This window comes from Oncorhynchus nerka, linkage group LG16 (genome assembly GCF_034236695.1).
Source record: "Oncorhynchus nerka isolate Pitt River linkage group LG16, Oner_Uvic_2.0, whole genome shotgun sequence".
NCBI classification, from domain to species: Eukaryota; Metazoa; Chordata; class Actinopteri; order Salmoniformes; family Salmonidae; genus Oncorhynchus; species Oncorhynchus nerka.
Genome location: NC_088411.1, coordinates 46,171,396 through 46,186,583, shown reverse-complemented (window position 1 = coordinate 46,186,583; position 15,188 = coordinate 46,171,396).

The following is a 15,188-nucleotide window of genomic DNA, read 5'->3' as shown; positions in this document are numbered from 1 at the left end:
ACTAAACCTCACAGCCTGGTTACTGCTGCCTCCTGGCCACCAAACTAAACCTCACAGCCTGGTTACTGCTGCCTCCTGGCCACCAAACTAAACCTCACAGCCTGGTTACTGCTGCCTCCTGGCCACCAAACTAAACCTCACAGCCTCACAGCCTGGTTACTGCTGCCTCCTGGCCACCAAACTAAACCTCACAGCCTCACAGCCTGGTTACTGCTGCCTCCTGGCCACCAAACTAAACCTCACAGCCTCACAGCCTGGTTACTGCTGCCTCCTGGCCACCAAACTAAACCTCACAGCCTCACAGCCTGGTTACTGCTGCCTCCTGGCCACCAAACCTAAACCTCAAACAGCCTCACAGCCTGGTTACTGCTGCCTCCTGGCCACCAAACTAAACCTCACAGCCTCACAGCCTGGTTACTGCTGCCTCCTGGCCACCAAACTAAACCTCACAGCCTGGTTACTGCTGCCTCCTGGCCACCAAACTAAACCTCACAGCCTGGTTACTGCTGCCTCCTGGCCACCAAACTAAACCTCACAGCCTGGTTACTGCTGCCTCCTGGCCACCAAACTAAACCTCACAGCCTCACAGCCTGGTTACTGCTGCCTCCTGGCCACCAAACTAAACCTCACAGCCTCACAGCCTGGTTACTGCTGCCTCCTGGCCACCAAACTAAACCTCACAGCCTGGTTACTGCTGCCTCCTGGCCACCAAACTAAACCTCACAGCCTCACAGCCTGGTTACTGCTGCCTCCTGGCCACCAAACTAAACCTCACAGCCTGGTTACTGCTGCCTCCTGGCCACCAAACTAAACCTCACAGCCTCACAGCCTGGTTACTGCTGCCTCCTGGCCACAAACAAACCTCAAACCTCACAGCCTGGTTACTGCTGCCTCCTGGCCACCAAACTAAACCTCACAGCCTCACAGCCTGGTTACTGCTGCCTCCTGGCCACCAAACTAAACCTCACAGCCTGGTTACTGCTGCCTCCTGGCCACCAAACCTAAACCTCACAGCCTGGTTACTGCTGCCTCCTGGCCACCAAACTAAACCTCACAGCCTCACAGCCTGGTTACTGCTGCCTCCTGGCCACTAAACCTCAAACCTCACAGCCTGGTTACTGCTGCCTCCTGGCCACCAAACTAAACCTCACAGCCTGGTTACTGCTGCCTCCTGGCCACCAAACTAAACCTCACAGCCTCACAGCCTGGTTACTGCTGCCTCCTGGCCACCAAACTAAACCTCACAGCCTGGTTACTGCTGCCTCCTGGCCACCAAACTAAACCTCAAGCCTCACAGCCTGGTTACTGCTGCCTCCTGGCCACCAAACTAAACCTCACAGCCTCACAGCCTGGTTACTGCTGCCTCCTGGCCACCAAACTAAACCTCACAGCCTGGTTACTGCTGCCTCCTGGCCACCAAACTAAACCTCACAGCCTCACAGCCTGGTTACTGCTGCCTCCTGGCCACCAAACTAAACCTCAAACCTCACAGCCTGGTTACTGCTGCCTCCTGGCCCACCAAACTAAAACCTCACAGCCTGGTTACTGCTGCCTCCTGGCCACCAAACTAAAAACCTCACAGCCTGGTTACTGCTGCCTCCTGGCCACCAAACTAAACCTCACAGCCTCACAGGTTACTGCTGCCTCCTGGCCACCAAACTAAACCTCACAGCCTGGTTACTGCTGCCTCCTGGCCACCAAACTAAACCTCACAGCCTCACAGCCTGGTTACTGCTGCCTCCTGGCCACCAAACTAAACCTCACAGCCTCACAGCCTGGTTACTGCTGCCTCCTGGCCACAAACTAAACCTCAAGCCTCACAGCCTGGTTACTGCTGCCTCCTGGCCACCAAACTAAACCTCACAGCCTCACAGCCTGGTTACTGCTGCCTCCTGGCCACCAAACTAAACTCACAGCCTCACAGCCTGGTTACTGCTGCCTCCTGGCCACCAAACTAAACCTCACAGCCTGGTTACTAAACCTAAGCCTCACAGCCTGGTTACTGCTGCCTCCTGGCCACCAAACTAAACCTCACAGCCTGGTTACTGCTGCCTCCTGGCCACCAAACTAAACCTCACAGCCTCACAGCCTGGTTACTGCTGCCTCCTGGCCACCAAACTAAACCTCACAGCCTCACAGCCTGGTTACTGCTGCCTCCTGGCCACCAAACTAAAAACCTCACAGCCTGGTTACTGCTGCCTCCTGGCCACCAAACTAAACCTCACAGCCTCACAGCCTGGTTACTGCTGCCTCCTGGCCACCAAACTAAACCTCACAGCCTGGTTACTGCTGCCTCCTGGCCACCAAACTAAACCTCACAGCCTCACAGCCTGGTTACTGCTGCCTCCTGGCCACCAAACTAAACCTCACAGCCTGGTTACTGCTGCCTCCTGGCCACCAAACTAAACCTCACAGCCTCACAGCCTGGTTACTGCTGCCTCCTGGCCACCAAACTAAACCTCACAGCCTGGTTACTGCTGCCTCCTGGCCACCAAACTAAACCTCACAGCCTGGTTACTGCTGCCTCCTGGCCACCAAACTAAACCTCACAGCCTCACAGCCTGGTTACTGCTGCCTCCTGGCCTGCCCAAACTAAACCTAAGCCTCACAGCCTGGTTACTGCTGCCTCCTGGCCACCAAACTAAACCTCACAGCCTGGTTACTGCTGCCTCCTGGCCACCAAACTAAACCTCACAGCCTGGTTACTGCTGCCTCCTGGCCACCAAACTAAACCTCACAGCCTCACAGCCTGGTTACTGCTGCCTCCTGGCCACCAAACTAAACCTCACAGCCTCACAGCCTGGTTACTGCTGCCTCCTGGCCACCAAACTAAACCTCACAGCCTGGTTACTGCTGCCTCCTGGCCACCAAACTAAACCTCACAGCCTCACAGCCTGGTTACTGCTGCCTCCTGGCCACCAAACTAAACCTCACAGCCTGGTTACTGCTGCCTCCTGGCCACCAAACTAAACCTCACAGCCTGGTTACTGCTGCCTCCTGGCCACCAAACTAAACCTCACAGCCTCACAGCCTGGTTACTGCTGCCTCCTGGCCACCAAACTAAACCTCACAGCCTGGTTACTGCTGCCTCCTGGCCACCAAACTAAACCTCACAGCCTGGTTACTGCTGCCTCCTGGCCACCAAACTAAACCTCACAGCCTGGTTACTGCTGCCTCCTGGCCACCAAACTAAAAGCCTCACAGCCTGGTTACTGCTGCCTCCTGGCCACCAAACTAAACCTCACAGCCTCACAGCCTGGTTACTGCTGCCTCCTGGCCACCAAACTAAACCTCACAGCCTGGTTACTGCTGCCTCCTGGCCACCAAACTAAACCTCACAGCCTCACAGCCTGGTTACTGCTGCCTCCTGGCCACCAAACTAAACCTCACAGCCTGGTTACTGCTGCCTCCTCACAACCTCACAGCCTGGTTACTGCTGCCTCCTGGCCACCAAACTAAACCTACAGCCTCACAGCCTGGTTACTGCTGCCTCCTGGCCACCAAACTAAAAAGCCTCACAGCCTGGTTACTGCTGCCTCCTGGCCACCAAACTAAACCTCACAGCCTCACAGCCTGGTTACTGCTGCCTCCTGGCCACCAAACTAAACCTCACAGCCTCACAGCCTGGTTACTGCTGCCTCCTGGCCACCAAACTAAAAAGCCTCACAGCCTGGTTACTGCTGCCTCCTGGCCACCAAACTAAACCTCACAGCCTGGTTACTGCTGCCTCCTGGCCACCAAACTAAACCTCACAGCCTCACAGCCTGGTTACTGCTGCCTCCTGGCCACCAAACTAAACCTCAGCCAGCCTCACAGCCTGGTTACTGCTGCCTCCTGGCCACCAAACTAAACCTCACAGCCTGGTTACTGCTGCCTCCTGGCCACCAAACTAAAAAGCCTCACAGCCTGGTTACTGCTGCCTCCTGGCCACCAAACTAAAAGCCTCACAGCCTGGTTACTGCTGCCTCCTGGCCACCAAACTAAAGCCTCACAGCCTGGTTACTGCTGCCTCCTGGCCACCAAACTAAACCTCACAGCCTCACAGCCTGGTTACTGCTGCCTCCTGGCCACCAAACTAAACCTCACAGCCTGGTTACTGCTGCCTCCTGGCCACCAAACTAAACCTCACAGCCTGCCTCCAGCCTGGTAAACCTAGCCTGCTGCCTCCTGGCCACCAAACTAAACCTCACAGCCTCACAGCCTGGTTACTGCTGCCTCCTGGCCACCAAACTAAACCTCACAGCCTGGTTACTGCTGCCTCCTGGCCACCAAACTAAACCTCACAGCCTGGTTACTGCTGCCTCCTGGCCACCAAACTAAACCTCACAGCCTCACAGCCTGGTTACTGCTGCCTCCTGGCCACCAAACTAAACCTCACAGCCTGGTTACTGCTGCCTCCTGGCCACCAAACTAAACCTCACAGCCTGGTTACTGCTGCCTCCTCAAACTAAACCTCACAGCCTGGTTACTGCTGCCTCCTGGCCACCAAACTAAACCTCACAGCCTGGTTACTGCTGCCTCCTGGCCACCAAACTAAACCTCACAGCCTCACAGCCTGGTTACTGCTGCCTCCTGGCCACCAAACTAAACCTCACAGCCTCACAGCCTGGTTACTGCTGCCTCCTGGCCACCAAACTCAACCTCACAGCCTGGTTACTGCTGCCTCCTGGCCACCAAACTAAACCTCACAGCCTCACAGCCTGGTTACTGCTGCCTCCTGGCCACCAAACTAAACCTCACAGCCTGGTTACTGCTGCCTCCCGGCCACCAAACTAAGCCTCACAGCCTGGTTACTGCTGCCTCCTGGCCACCAAACTAAGCCTCACAGCCTGACAGTCTGGTTACTGCTGCCTCCTGGCCACCAAACTAAACCTCACAGCCTCACAGCCTGGTTACTGCTGCCTCCTGGCCACCAAACTAAACCTCACAGCCTCACAGCCTGGTTACTGCTGCCTCCTGGCCACCAAACTAAACCTCACAGCCTGGTTACTGCTGCCTCCTGGCCACCAAACTAAACCTCACAGCCTCACAGCCTGGTTACTGCTGCCTCCTGGCCACCAAACTAAACCTGGCCACCAAACTAAAAGCCTCACAGCCTGGTTACTGCTGCCTCCTGGCCACCAAACTAAACCTCACAGCCTGGTTACTGCTGCCTCCTGGCCACCAAACTAAACCTCACAGCCTCACAGCCTGGTTACTGCTGCCTCCTGGCCACCAAACTAAACCTCACAGCCTGGTTACTGCTGCCTCCTGGCCACCAAACTAAACCTCACAGCCTGGTTACTGCTGCCTCCTGGCCACCAAACTAAACCTCACAGCCTGGTTACTGCTGCCTCCTGGCCACCAAACTAAACCTCACAGCCTCACAGCCTGGTTACTGCTGCCTCCTGGCCACCAAACTAAACCTCACAGCCTCACAGCCTGGTTACTGCTGCCTCCTGGCCACCAAACTAAACCTCACAGCCTCACAGCCTGGTTACTGCTGCCTCCTGGCCACCAAACAAACTCAAGCCTCACAGCCTGGTTACTGCTGCCTCCTGGCCACCAAACTAAACCTCAGCCTCACAGCCTGGTTACTGCTGCCTCCTGGCCACCAAACTAAACCTCACAGCCTCACAGCCTGGTTACTGCTGCCTCCTGGCCACCAAACTAAACCTCACAGCCTGGTTACTGCTGCCTCCTGGCCACCAAACTAAACCTCACAGCCTCACAGCCTGGTTACTGCTGCCTCCTGGCCACCAAACTAAACCTCACAGCCTGGTTACTGCTGCCTCCTGGCCACCAAACTAAACCTCACAGCCTCACAGCCTGGTTACTGCTGCCTCCTGGCCACCAAACTAAACCTCACAGCCTCACAGCCTGGTTACTGCTGCCTCCTGGCCACTAAACAAACCTCACAAACCTGGCCACCAAACTAAACCTCACAGCCTGGTTACTGCTGCCTCCTGGCCACCAAACTAAACCTCACAGCCTCACAGCCTGGTTACTGCTGCCTCCTGGCCACCAAACTAAAAACCTCACAGCCTGGTTACTGCTGCCTCCTGGCCACCAAACTAAACCTCACAGCCTGGTTACTGCTGCCTCCTGGCCACCAAACAAACCTCACAAACCTCACAGCCTGGTTACTGCTGCCTCCTGGCCACCAAACTAAAACCTCACAGCCTGGTTACTGCTGCCTCCTGGCCACCAAACTAAACCTCACAGCCTCACAGCCTGGTTACTGCTGCCTCCTGGCCACCAAACTAAACCTCACAGCCTGGTTACTGCTGCCTCCTGGCCACCAAACTAAACCTCACAGCCTCACAGCCTGGTTACTGCTGCCTCCTGGCCACCAAACTAAACCTCACAGCCTGGTTACTGCTGCCTCCTGGCCACCAAACTAAACCTCACAGCCTCACAGCCTGGTTACTGCTGCCTCCTGGCCACCAAACTAAACCTCACAGCCTGGTTACTGCTGCCTCCTGGCCACCAAACTAAACCTCACAGCCTGGTTACTGCTGCCTCCTGGCCACCAAACTAAAACAGCCTCACAGCCTGGTTACTGCTGCCTCCTGGCCACCAAACTAAACCTCACAGCCTCACAGCCTGGTTACTGCTGCCTCCTGGCCACCAAACTAAACCTCACAGCCTGGTTACTGCTGCCTCCTGGCCACCAAACTAAACCTCACAGCCTGGTTACTGCTGCCTCCTGGCCACCAAACTAAAAGCCTGGTTACTGCTGCCTCTAAACCAGCCTCACAGCCTGGTTACTGCTGCCTCCTGGCCACCAAACTAAACCTCACAGCCTCACAGCCTGGTTACTGCTGCCTCCTGGCCACCAAACTAAACCTCACAGCCTGGTTACTGCTGCCTCCTGGCCACCAAACTAAACCTCACAGCCTCACAGCCTGGTTACTGCTGCCTCCTGGCCACCAAACTAAACCTCACAGCCTGGTTACTGCTGCCTCCTGGCCACCAAACTAAACCTCACAGCCTGGTTACTGCTGCCTCCTGGCCACCAAACTAAACCTCACAGCCTCACAGCCTGGTTACTGCTGCCTCCTGGCCACCAAACTAAACCTCACAGCCTGGTTACTGCTGCCTCCTGGCCACCAAACTAAACCTCACAGCCTCACAGCCTGGTTACTGCTGCCTCCTGGCCACCAAACTAAACCTCACAGCCTGGTTACTGCTGCCTCCTGGCCACCAAACTAAACCTCACAGCCTCACAGCCTGGTTACTGCTGCCTCCTGGCCACCAAACTAAACCTCACAGCCTGGTTACTGCTGCCTCCTGGCCACCAAACTAAACCTCACAGCCTGGCCTTACTGCTGCCTCCTGGCCACCAAACTAAACCTCACAGCCTGGTTACTGCTGCCTCCTGGCCACCAAACTAAACCTCACAGCCTGGTTACTGCTGCCTCCTGGCCACCAAACTAAACCTCACAGCCTGGTTACTGCTGCCTCCTGGCCACCAAACTAAACCTCACAGCCTCACAGCCTGGTTACTGCTGCCTCCTGGCCACCAAACTAAACCTCACAGCCTCACAGCCTGGTTACTGCTGCCTCCTGGCCACCGGAAACCTCACAGCCTGGTTACTGCTGCCTCCTGGCCACCAAACTAAACCTCACAGCCTCACAGCCTGGTTACTGCTGCCTCCTGGCCACCAAACTAAACCTCACAGCCTCACAGCCTGGTTACTGCTGCCTCCTGGCCACCAAACTAAACCTCACAGCCTGGTTACTGCTGCCTCCTGGCCACCAAACTAAACCTCACAGCCTCACTGGTTACTGCTGCCTCCTGGCCACCAAACTAAACCTCACAGCCTCACAGCCTGGTTACTGCTGCCTCCTGGCCACCAAACTAAACCTCACAGCCTCACAGCCTGGTTACTGCTGCCTCCTGGCCACCAAACTAAACCTCACAGCCTCACAGCCTGGTTACTGCTGCCTCCTGGGCCACCAAACTAAACCTCACAGCCTCACAGCCTGGTTACTGCTGCCTCCTGGCCACCAAACTAAACCTCACAGCCTCACAGCCTGGTTACTGCTGCCTCCTGGCCACCAAACTAAACCTCACAGCCTCACAGCCTGGTTACTGCTGCCTCCTGGCCACCAAACTAAACCTCACAGCCTGGTTACTGCTGCCTCCTGGCCAAACAAACTAAACCTCACAGCCTGGTTACTGCTGCCTCCTGGCCACCAAACTAAAACCTCACAGCCTGGTTACTGCTGCCTCCTGGCCACCAAACTAAACCTCAAACCTCACAGCCTCACAGCCTGGTTACTGCTGCCTCCAGCCACCAAACTAAACCCACAGCCTCACAGCCTGGTTACTGCTGCCTCCTGGCCACCAAACTAAACCTCACAGCCTGGTTACTGCTGCCTCCTGGCCACCAAACTAAAAAGCCTCACAGCCTGGTTACTGCTGCCTCCTGGCCACCAAACTAAACCTCACAGCCTGGTTACTGCTGCCTCCTGGCCACCAAACTAAACCTCACAGCCTCACAGCCTGGTTACTGCTGCCTCCTGGCCACCAAACTAAACCTCACAGCCTGGTTACTGCTGCCTCCTGGCCACCAAACTAAACCTCACAGCCTGGTTACTGCTGCCTCCTGGCCACCAAACTAAAAACCTCACAGCCTCACAGCCTGGTTACTGCTGCCTCCTGGCCACCAAACTAAACCTCACAGCCTCACAGCCTGGTTACTGCTGCCTCCTGGCCACCAAACTAAACCTCACAGCCTGGTTACTGCTGCCTCCTGGCCACCAAACTAAACCTCACAGCCTCACAGCCTGGTTACTGCTGCCTCCTGGCCACCAAACTAAACCTCACAGCCTCACAGCCTGGTTACTGCTGCCTCCTGGCCACCAAACTAAAAACCTCACAGCCTGGTTACTGCTGCCTCCTGGCCACCAAACTAAACCTCACAGCCTCACAGCCTGGTTACTGCTGCCTCCTGGCCACCAAACTAAACCTCACAGTCTGGTTACTGCTGCCTCCTGGCCACCAAACTAAACCTCACAGCCTGGTTACTGCTGCCTCCTGGCCACCAAACTAAACCTCACAGCCTGGTTACTGCTGCCTCCTGGCCACCAAACTAAACCTCACAGCCTCACAGCCTGGTTACTGCTGCCTCCTGGCCACCAAACTAAACCTCACAGCCTCACAGCCTGGTTACTGCTGCCTCCTGGCCACCAAACTAAACCTCACAGCCTCACAGCCTGGTTACTGCTGCCTCCTGGCCACCAAACTAAAAAGCCTCACAGCCTGGTTACTGCTGCCTCCTGGCCACCAAACTAAACCTCAGCCTCACAGCCTGGTTACTGCTGCCTCCTGGCCACCAAACTAAACCTCACAGCCTCACAGCCTGGTTACTGCTGCCTCCTGGCCACCAAACTAAACCTCACAGCCTGGTTACTGCTGCCTCCTGGCCACCAAACTAAACCTCACAGCCTCACAGCCTGGTTACTGCTGCCTCCTGGCCACCAAACTAAACCTCACAGCCTGGTTACTGCTGCCTCCTGGCCACCAAACTAAACCTCACAGCCTCACAGCCTGGTTACTGCTGCCTCCTGGCCACCAAACTAAACCTCACAGCCTGGTTACTGCTGCCTCCTGGCCACCAAACTAAACCTCACAGCCTGGTTACTGCTGCCTCCTGGCCACCAAACTAAACCTCACAGCCTGGTTACTGCTGCCTCCTGGCCACCAAACTAAACCTCTCAGCCTCACAGCCTGGTTACTGCTGCCTCCTGGCCACCAAACTAAACCTCACAGCCTCACAGCCTGGTTACTGCTGCCTCCTGGCCACCAAACTAAACCTCACAGCCTCACAGCCTGGTTACTGCTGCCTCCTGGCCACCAAACTAAACCTCACAGCCTGGTTACTGCTGCCTCCTGGCCACCAAACTAAACCTCACAGCCTCACAGCCTGGTTACTGCTGCCTCCTGGCCACCAAACTAAACCTCACAGCCTGGTTACTGCTGCCTCCTGGCCACCAAACTAAACCTCACAGCCTCACAGCCTGGTTACTGCTGCCTCCTGGCCACCAAACTAAACCTCACAGCCTGGTTACTGCTGCCTCCTGGCCACCAAACTAAACCTCACAGCCTGGTTACTGCTGCCTCCTGGCCACCAAACTAAACCTCCTCAAACTCAAGCCTCACAGCCTGGTTACTGCTGCCTCCTGGCCACCAAACTAAACCTCAGCCTCACAGCCTGGTTACTGCTGCCTCCTGGCCACCAAACTAAACCTCACAGCCTGGTTACTGCTGCCTCCTGGCCACCAAACTAAACCTCAGCCTCACAGCCTGGTTACTGCTGCCTCCTGGCCACCAAACTAAACCTCACAGCCTCACAGCCTGGTTACTGCTGCCTCCTGGCCACCAAACTAAACCTCACAGCCTCACAGCCTGGTTACTGCTGCCTCCTGGCCACCAAACTAAACCTCACAGCCTCACAGCCTGGTTACTGCTGCCTCCTGGCCACCAAACTAAACCTCACAGCCTGGTTACTGCTGCCTCCTGGCCACCAAACTAAAAACCTCAGCCAGCCTGGTTCACACTGCTGCCTCCTGGCCACCAAACTAAACCTCACAGCCTGGTTACTGCTGCCTCCTGGCCACCAAACTAAACCTCACAGCCTCACAGCCTGGTTACTGCTGCCTCCTGGCCACCAAACTAAACCTCACAGCCTCACAGCCTGGTTACTGCTGCCTCCTGGCCACCAAACTAAACCTCACAGCCTCACAGCCTGGTTACTGCTGCCTCCTGGCCACCAAACTAAACCTCACAGCCTCACAGCCTGGTTACTGCTGCCTCCTGGCCACCAAACTAAACCTAAACCTCACAGCCTGGTTACTGCTGCCTCCTGGCCACCAAACTAAACTGCCTCCTGGCCACCAAACTAAAAAGCCTCACAGCCTGGTTACTGCTGCCTCCTGGCCACCAAACCTAAACCTCACAGCCTGGTTACTGCTGCCTCCTGGCCACCAAACTAAACCTCACAGCCTCACAGCCTGGTTACTGCTGCCTCCTGGCCCACCAAACTAAACCTCACAGCCTGGTTACTGCTGCCTCCCGGCCACCAAACTAAACCTCACAGCCTGGTTACTGCTGCCTCCTGGCCACCAAACTAAACCTCACAGCCTCACAGCCTGGTTACTGCTGCCTCCTGGCCACCAAACTAAACCTCACAGCCTGGTTACTGCTGCCTCCTGGCCACCAAACTAAACCTCACAGCCTGGTTACTGCTGCCTCCTGGCCACCAAACTAAAAACCTCACAGCCTGGTTACTGCTGCCTCCTGGCCACCAAACTAAACCTCACAGCCTCACAGCCTGGTTACTGCTGCCTCCTGGCCACCAAACTAAACCTCACAGCCTCACAGCCTGGTTACTGCTGCCTCCTGGCCACCAAACCTAAAGCCTCACAGCCTGGTTACTGCTGCCTCCTGGCCACCAAACTAAACCTCACAGCCTCACAGCCTGGTTACTGCTGCCTCCTGGCCACCAAACTAAACCTCACAGTCTGGTTACTGCTGCCTCCTGGCCACCAAACTAAACCTCACAGCCTCACAGCCTGGTTACTGCTGCCTCCTGGCCACCAAACTAAACCTCACAGCCTCACAGCCTGGTTACTGCTGCCTCCTGGCCACCAAACTAAACCTCACAGCCTGGTTACTGCTGCCTCCTGGCCACCAAACTAAACCTCACAGCCTCACAGCCTGGTTACTGCTGCCTCCTGGGCCACCAAACCTAAGCCTCACAGCCTGGTTACTGCTGCCTCCTGGCCACCAAACTAAGCCTCACAGCCTGGTTACTGCTGCCTCCTGGCCACCAAACTAAAAAGCCTCACAGCCTGGTTACTGCTGCCTCCTGGCCACCAAACTAAACCTCACAGCCTGGTTACTGCTGCCTCCTGGCCACCAAACTAAACCTCACAGCCTCACAGCCTGGTTACTGCTGCCTCCTGGCCACCAAACTAAAAACCTCACAGCCTGGTTACTGCTGCCTCCTGGCCACCAAACTAAACCTCACAGCCTCACAGCCTGGTTACTGCTGCCTCCTGGCCACCAAACTAAACCTCACAGCCTCACAGCCTGGTTACTGCTGCCTCCTGGCCACCAAACTAAACCTCACAGCCTGGTTACTGCTGCCTCCTGGCCACCAAACTAAACCTCACAGCCTCACAGCCTGGTTACTGCTGCCTCCTGGCCACCAAACTAAACCTCACAGTCTGGTTACTGCTGCCTCCTGGCCACCAAACTAAACCTCACAGCCTGGTTACTGCTGCCTCCTGGCCACCAAACTAAACCTCACAGCCTGGTTACTGCTGCCTCCTGGCCACCAAACTAAACCTCACAGCCTCACAGCCTGGTTACTGCTGCCTCCTGGCCACCAAACTAAACCTCACAGCCTCACAGCCTGGTTACTGCTGCCTCCTGGCCACCAAACTAAACCTCACAGCCTCACAGCCTGGTTACTGCTGCCTCCTGGCCACCAAACTAAACCTCACAGCCTCACAGCCTGGTTACTGCTGCCTCCTGGCCACCAAACTAAACCTCACAGCCTCACAGCCTGGTTACTGCTGCCTCCTGGCCACCAAACTAAACCTCACAGCCTCACAGCCTGGTTACTGCTGCCTCCTGGCCACCAAACTAAACCTCACAGCCTGGTTACTGCTGCCTCCCGGCCACCAAACTAAACCTCACAGCCTGGTTACTGCTGCCTCCTGGCCACCAAACTAAACCTCACAGCCTGGTTACTGCTGCCTCCTGGCCACCAAACTAAACCTCACAGCCTCACAGCCTGGTTACTGCTGCCTCCTGGCCACCAAACTAAACCTCACAGCCTCACAGCCTGGTTACTGCTGCCTCCTGGCCACCAAACCTAAACCTCACAGCCTCACAGCCTGGTTACTGCTGCCTCCTGGCCACCAAACTAAAAAGCCTCACAGCCTGGTTACTGCTGCCTCCTGGCCACCAAACTAAAAAGCCTCACAGCCTGGTTACTGCTGCCTCCTGGCCACCAAACTAAACCTCACAGCCTGGTTACTGCTGCCTCCTGGCCACCAAACTAAACCTCACAGCCTGGTTACTGCTGCCTCCTAGCCACCAAACTAAACCTCACAGCCTGGTTACTGCTGCCTCCTGGCCACCAAACTAAACCTCACAGCCTCACAGCCTGGTTACTGCTGCCTCCTGGCCACCAAACTAAACTAAACCTCACAGCCTGGTTACTGCTGCCTCCTGGCCACCAAACAAACCTCACAACTGCTGCCTCAAACTAAACCTCACAGCCTCACAGCCTGGTTACTGCTGCCTCCTGGCCACCAAACTAAACCTCACAGCCTGGTTACTGCTGCCTCCTGGCCACCAAACTAAAACAGCCTCACAGCCTGGTTACTGCTGCCTCCTGGCCACCAAACTAAACCTCACAGCCTCACAGCCTGGTTACTGCTGCCTCCTGGCCACCAAACTAAACCTCACAGCCTGGTTACTGCTGCCTCCTGGCCACCAAACTAAACCTCACAGCCTCACAGCCTGGTTACTGCTGCCTCCTGGCCACCAAACTAAACCTCACAGCCTCACAGCCTGGTTACTGCTGCCTCCTGGCCACCAAACTAAACCTCACAGCCTGGTTACTGCTGCCTCCTGGCCACCAAACTAAACCTCACAGCCTGGTTACTGCTGCCTCCTGGCCACCAAACTAAACCTCACAGCCTCACAGCCTGGTTACTGCTGCCTCCTGGCCACCAAACTAAACCTCACAGCCTCACAGCCTGGTTACTGCTGCCTCCTGGCCACCAAACTCAACCTCACAGCCTGGTTACTGCTGCCTCCTAGCCACCAAACTAAACCTCACAGCCTCACAGCCTGGTTACTGCTGCCTCCTAGCCACCAAACTAAACCTCACAGCCTGGTTACTGCTGCCTCCCGGCCACCAAACTAAGCCTCACAGCCTGGTTACTGCTGCCTCCTGGCCACCAAACTAAGCCTCACAGCCTCACAGTCTGGTTACTGCTGCCTCCTGGCCACCAAACTAAACCTCACAGCCTCACAGCCTGGTTACTGCTGCCTCCTGGCCACCAAACTAAACCTCACAGCCTCACAGCCTGGTTACTGCTGCCTCCTGGCCACCAAACTAAACCTCACAGCCTGGTTACTGCTGCCTCCTGGCCACCAAACTAAACCTCACAGCCTCACAGCCTGGTTACTGCTGCCTCCTGGCCACCAAACTAAACCTCAGCCTCAGCCTGGTTACTGCTGCCTCCTGGCCACCAAACAAACTAAACCTCACAGCCTGGTTACTGCTGCCTCCTGGCCACCAAACTAAACCTCACAGCCTGGTTACTGCTGCCTCCTGGCCACCAAACTAAACCTCACAGCCTCACAGCCTGGTTACTGCTGCCTCCTGGCCACCAACTAAACCTAAGCCTCACAGCCTGGTTACTGCTGCCTCCTGGCCACCAAACTAAACCTCACAGCCTCACAGCCTGGTTACTGCTGCCTCCTGGCCACCAAACTAAACCTCACAGCCTCACAGCCTGGTTACTGCTGCCTCCTGGCCACCAAACTAAACCTCACAGCCTGGTTACTGCTGCCTCCTGGCCACCAAACTAAACCTCACAGCCTCACAGCCTGGTTACTGCTGCCTCCTGGCCACCAAACTAAACCTCACAGCCTCCTGGCCACCAAACTAAACCTCCTCTGGTTACTGCTGCCTCCTGGCCACCAAACTAAACCCTCACAGCCTGGTTACTGCTGCCTCCTGGCCACCAAACTAAACCTCACAGCCTGGCCTTACTGCTGCCTCCTGGCCACCAAACTAAACCTCACAGCCTCACAGCCTGGTTACTGCTGCCTCCTGGCCACCAAACTAAACCTCACAGCCTCACAGCCTGGTTACTGCTGCCTCCTGGCCACCAAACTAAACCTCACAGCCTCACAGCCTGGTTACTGCTGCCTCCTGGCCACCAAACTAAACCTCACAGCCTGGTTACTGCTGCCTCCTGGCCACCAAACTAAACCTCACAGCCTCACAGCCTGGTTACTGCTGCCTCCTGGCCACCAAACTAAACCTCACAGCCTCACAGACTGGTTACTGCTGCCTCCTGGCCACCAAACTAAACCTCACAGCCTGGTTACTGCTGCCTCCTGGCCACCAAACTAAACCTCACAGCCTGGTTACTGCTGCCTCCTGGCC